The 8,977-nt window shown below is 35.1% G+C and overlaps 1 long non-coding RNA gene across 1 annotated transcript; it reads left to right on the forward strand.

Annotated features, from left to right (window-relative positions):
- Positions 1-2,153: 2,153 nt before the first annotated feature.
- Positions 2,154-5,421, forward strand: LOC107032422. The gene is made up of 2 exons (XR_001458359.2): positions 2,154-2,681; positions 4,985-5,421. It is a non-coding gene; the product is annotated as an uncharacterized LOC107032422 (long non-coding RNA).
- Positions 5,422-8,977: the final 3,556 nt, after the last annotated feature.

Below are 8,977 nucleotides of genomic sequence, written 5' to 3' on the forward strand. Positions count from 1 at the left end.
TTTGTCAAAAACTCTCCCTTTACCTTTGTCGTAATCATCATTGGCTCTAAAATTTCCATTGCCATATTTGTTGCCTCCATCTATATTACCTCGATCTCCTCTCCCTCTCCCTCTCCCTCTCCCTCTACCTCTACCTCATGCTCTACAGTTGGAAGAAATAAAAGTAGATGCCTTCAAGGCTTGCTCATCAGAAGTTGAATTTCGATTCATCTTCTGCTCGTGCACCAATAAAGAGTTTTGCAATTCGTCAAGCAATAAATCATCTATATCTTTGGACTCCTCAATGGAGAAAATGACATAATCATACTTCGGCGTCAAAGAGCGTAATAACTTTTCAACAATTGTGATATCGTTCATCTTCTCGCCATGGAATAACATTTTGTTGATAATCTCCATTGTTCTAGCGCAGTAACTCATTACAGACTCTCCTTCGTTCATCTGCAAGGTCTCAAAATCCCTTCTTAAGGCTTGAAGCTGTGCGCGCTTCACTCTAGTAGTGCCTTGATATTTCTTTTTCATGGAGTCCCATAAATCTTTAGAAGTTTCTTTTCTTAGAATAGTTTCTAAGATAAGACGTTCGATAGACCAAAAAAGGTAATTTTTTGCCTTCAAGTCTTTCAACTTTATTTCTTCAAACTCCGTTGTTTGAGCATTCGTCAAGGTTTCGCCTTCCGCCGGAGGAGTAATACCAACCTCGACAATTGAGCAATACTCCTTTGACCTTAAAAAATTTTCCATCAGCATGCTCCAATGGTCGTAGTGACTATCAAAATACGGAATAGTTGCTTGCACATAATTTCTCTCTAAAGCCATTAACTTACTGTATATTTCTCTGTTTGTCTTTTTATAATCTAACCTGGCGCTGATACCACTGATAGAAAAAAAAAGAATCTCGAAATATATCTGTAAGTTAAAAAACGATATAGAAGAGAAAGATAAATATTATTGAAGGATTTGTTTTTTGACTGAATGAATTAAAGAGTTGCCGATACAATTCTTTATATGCTAAAATAACTTGAAGCTAAAAATTAGGAACTACAATCCTAAAACTCGAAAAGCTGCCCACGTTTAAATTACTTCCTAAAAACTAGGACAAACAAAACATATAAGCATTTTATTTCTAACAGAACTTTAATTACTAAACTGAATTTTTAAAAACTAACACATTTTACCAGGGACTACCACAATAAGGTTTTCTAAGTCAGTGACCTACAGATCACTTCTACTGGTCATACAAACTTCTACGACCCATATTGTTCACTCGTGGAAAAATTACTAAGAGACAAAAATTTGGATTTAATTCTTACTGACCCATCTACAAGTCATAAACTTCTACGGTGATAGTTTTGACATTTAGAATAAACCTTTGGGCCTAAAAATCTCAATAATAATTCCACAGATGAGATCCAGGGTCCGTATGTCAAACCATGAACTTTAGATGGCCCTATGGAAGGTTTTTGCCAACTTTTAAGAGAGGTGTTTCAGACAATTCCTAACCCATCTAAACCTAAACCCTAACTCTTTTACACATGAAGAAGGTTCGAAACAATATTAATGAACCTTATTACTCTCATCAATTCTTCCAAGCATTAGAGCAAGGATCCAAGATTATAAAGCTAGGTTTTCAAGCGTTCTTCAAGTATCACCAAACACTTTGTTTGTCACGCCCCAAATCTACCCCTAGGACGCGGACGTGGGACAAGTGACCCCAAACTAACCCTAGCGATATATCATAAACATAATAAATTAAACTAAAGTAAAGAATTACTGTGCGGAAACTAATCATAAGATAATCTGAAATAATGGGGAATATCCCATACTAAATCTGAATAAATGAAAACTCAAAGTTTAATAACAATTGGAAAAGTCAAAATTAAGTACTAAAACTGAAACTAACTATATCTGAAACTAACTATAACTGTATATAGATTTAAAAAGATAGTTTTACTAAAAATAGAGTTTAACTAAGTGTGCATTTTATTTCTTTGAAAGATCATCGGAGTACATAACTACTCTCTTTAATTCAAAATAATAATTATTTTTTCTATTGAATAATTATTTTATATTGTTAAAGTTAAGAAGTTCAACAATTAATTAAATACGTAATTTATTTCTCTTGCAATTTTTTTAAGAAAGGGTAAAAGGACCAAGGTCTATAACTTTCAATTCAGTGATCCATTAGCTCAAATTTTTTCCCAAAAGCCTCGACACAGCTAACTATTGATCCGAAAATCCTGCCTATTGTCATCTTAAAGCACCCATGCCTTTTCCATTCTCCTTCGTTTTCAACAGCAGACGCACAACTCCAACAATATTTACCCAGAAAAGAACTAACCCAATTCCCAAATCTTCCGCTTAAATTTCCTCTTTTCTACCTCAAATTCGTACAGCAAGAGCGTGCTTGGCATGAGACCAAACACACGCGGAGTCTGAGCCTCTAAGAAAAATTTTCAAAATATTGGTTTCTCTCACATAGAAAGTATTCTCAGAATTTGGAGGTTTTGGGTGCTATAAAAGCCCCTCTCCTCACTGTTCAAGCGAGGTTTTTGGACTCGAGAGTAGTACCCCTATAATGTTTGGGACTTCTCAGTTCAATAATTTAAAGTTTTGTGGTTGTTCGAGTTGAAGAGGTGGAATCGTTTCTATTCAAACTCGTTGTTCGGTTCGCTGCTCAGAGCTAGGTAACTCTTTTTTTTTTCTATTAGTTTAATTTCAATTTATGTTGTTGTCTTATTTGTTAAAGTCGATTGAAGGCTGGTTTATGTTTTCTTAATTTGTAAATATTAATGTATGCTTTTTCGGCTGAATGTTTCCTTATGTGTTATTTAAGTTTTGGATTATAACTGCTTGAAAAGTTTGCTGTTTATAGATCATGTATTTAGAGAAGGTTCCTAGTATTGCTGATCTGAGTTTAAATTCTTTTTTGAGCTTTTTTTTCCCGTGAAATGTGATTCCCTTACTTATTCGAGCTCATAAACCTATATATCTGTAATTCTAGTTACTGTTATTATTATTCAACTTTTAAATCCATGTTATATAGTTGTTAATAGCTCACCATTGCCTTCTCGAGATGAATATAATGGGAGATAATGTTCTGCCGCTTCGAGTCTGTTTGGACGAAATGATATGATGAGCTTCTTTGTTCCTAAATTTTTTTTTTGGATAAATTATTGTATAGTTTGGATCTAGCAGATTACATTTACTCCATCTAGATTTTCTTTTTTGTCGTAGAATGCTTTGTTCAAATACCAGTTTTGGCACAACTATTTGTCATTCTTGTGGTTAATGTTAGCCTAGCTCAAGTCAAAACTATTTTTCTCTCTTTCGCTCGTTTATGGATCTTCTTGTTACTTCTGATTAAAAAAGATATAACCGAGTCATACAGTAATATAGTTTAGGTGTGTAACCTTCTGAAATATGTTATGTATTTATATCATATCACTGTTGAGATTTTGTTTTTTGCCTTAAAAAAACGTTTTTTTACTACCACCTATGTTTTCTGTCAATAGCCTGAATCTGTTTTACAAGCATTAAGTTGGTTTACTATTTTTCCATGAGCATGAAGGAATTTTGTATAGGATAAATTTAATTTCGGGAGTTGTTTAGATTATTATCGTCTTTAGTTCCTAGGTTTTATAGTTGTGTTTGTTGTATTGTTGTCCCTAACATTTGTTTCTCCTCAAGGAGTATCGCTTTGATCTTAAAAATGGAGATAGTTGTCAGTTTGCCTCTTCATTGATTTTAAGATGATTTTCCAGTAATCTTGTATTTCCATGCCTCGGTTTTTTTTTCGATATGTTGTCTCTGTTTTTTTCTTAAGCCTGATTAATCAGTTCAGTTGTAGTTAACTAAACTTTGCATTCTAATCCTTTTCAATATGCATAAGTAGCTTAGTGTTGTCCAACTTATTTTCTAAAATTGATTTTCAATAACTAGCTTAGTATATGGTTTATTAAGTTGATCTGACCTGCAACTTGTTAAACTTTTAGTTAGCTTTAAGTTTCCTTTTTCCTCATTTTGATGTTCGAATTTGTTTCCAGAAGATTAGTTGATGTTAGGATTGGCTGTTCTTTTATCTATTTGTTGTTGTCATTTCTGAAATGTTTTCCAGTGAGCTTATGAATGTGTATTTGTTCACTTAATCACTTTCTTTTCTCGTTCCAACTTATATAAATTTGAATTCTAGGATGTCTGTTCTATACTTCTTTTGCTGCTGGGAGTAGTATGTTGGATTCTCTTTTGAATATCTCGATATTTTAGCTCTTTCTCCGCTCCTGTTTTGTTGTTGATAAAGGCTTGAAGTTTGAGTTTTGTCTAATCCTAGTCTGACTGCATTTTATGCCAATGGTTGGTACATTTTGATTAGGTATAGAATGAATAATTATTATCTCATTTACTTTATATTAACTCCTTAGGATATGGTTTTAACTCCTACAAATGTTGCCTTCATTTTTCTAGGCATATTACTTGATTTATCTCTGCCAAAAAATGATTTTCAATGCCCATAAGAATGTTAGTCTAAACAATTTTGGAGTCCTCATTATGATATGTTCTTTTTACTACCTTTAGCATAACTAAGTTAATACATGTTACTGAATCTTATGTTACTTTAAAATGTTTAAATTTTGAGTCAAAAGAGATTGGAGTTTGTATACATCCATGAGTGTTGTCGGGTTTGGTCTTGGCGTGATATTTGTTTGAATCTCTTTATGTATTAATTATATGAATTGCACTCTTCCCATCATCAATTATTATACCTATTATTAGCCTGCATTCCTTAAGTCTTGGCTAGAACCTTCCTGCAAGTATTATGTGATATGTTTTCTATAATTGAGATTGTTCATTTTAAGTTAAAATTTGATGAAAATACAAGCTTCATTTGATTTTCTGCTTAAAGCTGGATAAGATGTGTGCTTTCCTTAATTATCTAAAATTTGTTCACTTTGCTAATTTACTTTTTTTTCTTTTCTTTGTTTGTTGTAAGTGGCATCCGAACGAGTCCGATGGACTCCCCTCTCTTGCATTTCCCTCTTCTTCAAGTTGACCTCCATTCGAGTTATGAAAGGGAAGCATTAATTAATGGGTCAAAACCCAAATCAGTGGCAGCAACTAAGTGGCGCAGTAATAAAAATTCAAACGGCTGGAAATTGAATTTTGGATTTAAGAATCCAATTTGATTATTGCAGTAGTAGCAGCAGACCCAAGGGGACTAAAATTGAATCTTTGGACTTAAATAATTACTACTTGAGTAACCAGCAGTAGCAGGAGGAACCAGAAAGGGGCCAAAATGCCCTTTTCATCCAGCCAGTTACTTTATTTCATTGTTTTTTACTCTATTTGTGAATATATCTTGGTAATCACTAACTTTTAATATTTTATTTTTGTCAACTTAAATGAATCCTTGAAGAAGTTTTTCTATTTCGTTTTTGCTAAGTTTTCAAATATTCAAACTCTTTTAAGTTAGACAATCTGAGCTTAAAGACTAACTTGAGAATTATTTATATTTTTTTATAGTTAGTATTTAGCTTTTTAAATCCCCGTCTAAGTGATTTAGTTGATTATTTGACTCAAAAACTTTACTCGAATAAATTATTAACTTAAAATTTTATTTTGGCACTTCTATATTTGAATTATTTCATTATTCGGGTTACAAATGTGTAAGTATCAAAAGATTTTTCATTTGAAAAAATAATAAACACATTTTTTATAATTAACTCTTTTATATATAAAATAAGCCAAACTTCTAAATCCGTTTGTCAACTGTGTGTTAGCGGATTCTCTAAAGTGCGTAAACCCTTCCTTAAAGAATTATTTGAACCTTACTGTCACGCCTCGAACTACCCCAGTGACGCGGACACGGAACCTAGGACCACAAGTGATCCCAAGCTAACCCTGCTGGCATTATCATGAGCATACTAAAGATAATAAACTGAATGCGAAAGCTAAATCATAATTTAAAACTGAAAAGATGGGGAATACCCATATTCTATAACTGAGATATTTGAAAAACAATGAGTTTAATACAAAGGAAATATTAACTCAATACTTAGTAAGTTGAAACAAACGATGTCTGAGATAAGCCTCTAACTAACTAGAAATGTTGGGACAAGCCCCAGCTGAGTCTAGCAAAAACTGAAACTAAATGACTAAACGATGAAATGAAATCATGACTATTGTCCTCGGAGAATAAGGACTCACCACTGAATCTAATGAACTGGAGATCAAAATATCGATCTAAGCGCGATCTTCTAGATGTTGAGAACCTGAACCTACATCACGAGAAGATATAGCGCATGTATGTATTAGTACTTGAAGGTACTGAGCATGTAGGATAGAGTAAACATGAAATAAAAAGTAACTGAACAAGCACAAAAGTAAGTATAATATTCTGAACATGTATTACTGAATTCTGAGATAACTGGATGCAATGAACAAATTTATAACATGCTGAGATTGAATACTAACTGATCTGTAAATATGGTCAATGCAAGAGAGTCTGACTAAACTATGGGAGATACAAATAACCGACAATAAAACCACATGAGCAAAATATGGAGTCCGATGTATACGCCCCATCGAGAGGGAATCAAGAATTTGACTGAAAACTAGGGACCCAATGGGTGAAAGGAACCCATTAGTGAAATTCCATTTATCAAATTTCGGGGCTGGAACCGCTGAACTTTGCTGCATTCTTGAACAAGAGTTCTTCACCTTTTTCTCCTTTATTGCTTCTAATTTTCTTAGTTTTGATTTAATGATTTGACTTAGGTAAGTTTTAGTTATGTTTCTAGGCTTAAGCTGACTAAAATCTGACGAGTTAGGGCCAGAGCAACGTATCTTATGGTTTAAACGAAGTGAGAAAAGGCCAAAATACACCTGAGATAATTGCTGTATGACCAAACAATGACCGGGACTGACGGGCCGTCGTTCAATTAACGATCCGTCGTTTGGGTCCATTCGACAGGCCATTACTAATACGGGCATAACAGCTTACTCGGAGGTCTGATTTTAGCAAACTTGGTGGCTATGGAAAGCAAATTCAATTATCTATCATTTCATAGGTGATGAGACACCTAATTTATTTTGTTCTAATATTTATGATCAATTGAAGTTGACCCAACTTCATTTCCCCCCTAACTGTCTACTAATTTTAACCTATGGTCATACCTATGGTCCGTAGGTCCATCTACGGACCGTACTGTTCAATCGTGGATCTTGTCAGAGAGAAGGAAAATGGGGTGTTGATCGACGAACACAGACTACAGACTGAGGTCCGTCCGTCATTCGTCACTTAGTCAAATTTTCTAGGCTGCATTTTTTGGAAGTTTTAGTCACAATCAACGGATGTGCAGCATGGGCCGTGGTTCAGGCTATGGTCCATCAATGGTAACCATTGATTACATCTGCTGATTTTTGAAAAGCTGATTTTTGGTTTATTTTGTATACGGGATGTTACATTATCTCACCCTTGGGAACATTCTTCCTTGAATGAAGACTAAACTAGCTGAAATAGAGGGAGAGAGCTGCAATCCCTACTACTATACACTGAGAACTGAGTTTCTGACTGAATTGAGTTTGAGAACATGCAAATTCGCTGAAAATGCTAGTATATACTGAGGGAATATGATTCTAAGACTGAAGTCACGCATCAATGATTGAAAGACTTAAGAGGAACTATTACCTCAAGCTGGAGTGGAATCGGAAGGAAAGAGGTGAGGATACTTGACTTTCATGTCTGCTGCTTCTTCCCAAGCAGCTCCTTCTACGGACTGACTCCTCCACAAAACCTTGACTGAATCAACTTCTTTATTTTTGAACCTTCTAACCTGACGGTTAAGAATCTCAACTGGTACTCCGCCACACACTCTAATGGCACTATAGATGATGGATCGCCACACACTTCTTCAAGAGTGAGATGTGGAAGACCGAATGCACTGTTGCTAATTCTACTGGCAAATCTAAATCATATGACATCTTGCCAACCCTTTTCAAGATCTTGTAAGGTCCTACATATCTTGGACTGAGTTTCCCTTTCTTGCCAAATCTCATCACTCCTTTCATAGGGACACTTTCAAGAAAACCAATCATCAACTTGGAACTCTAGTTCCTTTCTCCTTACATATGAATAAGATTTTTGACGAATTTGGGCTGTCTTAAGTCTATCTCTTATGAGTTGAACTTTCTCCATAGCATAATGGACTGAATCGGCCCTATTAAAGCTGCTTCACCTACTTCAAACCAACCAACGGGAGATCTACGTCTATGCCCATACAGTGCCTCATAAGGGGCCATCTGAGTGCTAGAATGGTAGCTATTGTTATATACTCAATAAGAGGAAGGTGATCATCCCAACTACCTCTAAAATCGATCACAAAAATCTCAACACATCCTTTAGGGTCTGAATGGTACGGTCTGCCTGTCCATACGTGTGTGGTGAAATGCTGTGCTAAGATGAACTTGAGTACTAAGATCCTTCTGAAATGACCACCTGAAATGAGAAGTAAACTGATTAGATGATAGACAAAGGAACCCATGCAACCTCACAATTTCATTAATGTAAAGCTTGGCATAGTCCTCTGCCGAATCTGTAGTCTTGACCGCCAAAAAGCGAGAAGACATAGTCATCATCTCAACTATCACCCAAATGGAGTCATGCTGTATGCGAGTACGAGGTAACCCTGTGATAAAATCCATGTTGATCACATCCCACTTCCAAGTAGGAATATCGATCTCTTTAGTCATACCTCCTGGTTTCTGATGTTCTACCTTGACTTGCTGGCAATTGGGGAACTTACTCACAAAATCTGCTATATCCCTCTTCATGACATTCCATCAATAGATTTCCCGCAGATCACGGTACATCTTAGTGGAACCTGGGTGAATAAAATATCTAGATTTATGGTCTTCTTCAAGGATATGCTTTCTCAACTCATCCACATCAGGAACACACAATGTACCCGGTAGCGAAGTACACAAT

The sequence above is a fragment of the Solanum pennellii genome, chromosome 10, assembly GCF_001406875.1.
Source record: "Solanum pennellii chromosome 10, SPENNV200".
Classification (NCBI taxonomy): Eukaryota; Viridiplantae; Streptophyta; class Magnoliopsida; order Solanales; family Solanaceae; genus Solanum; species Solanum pennellii.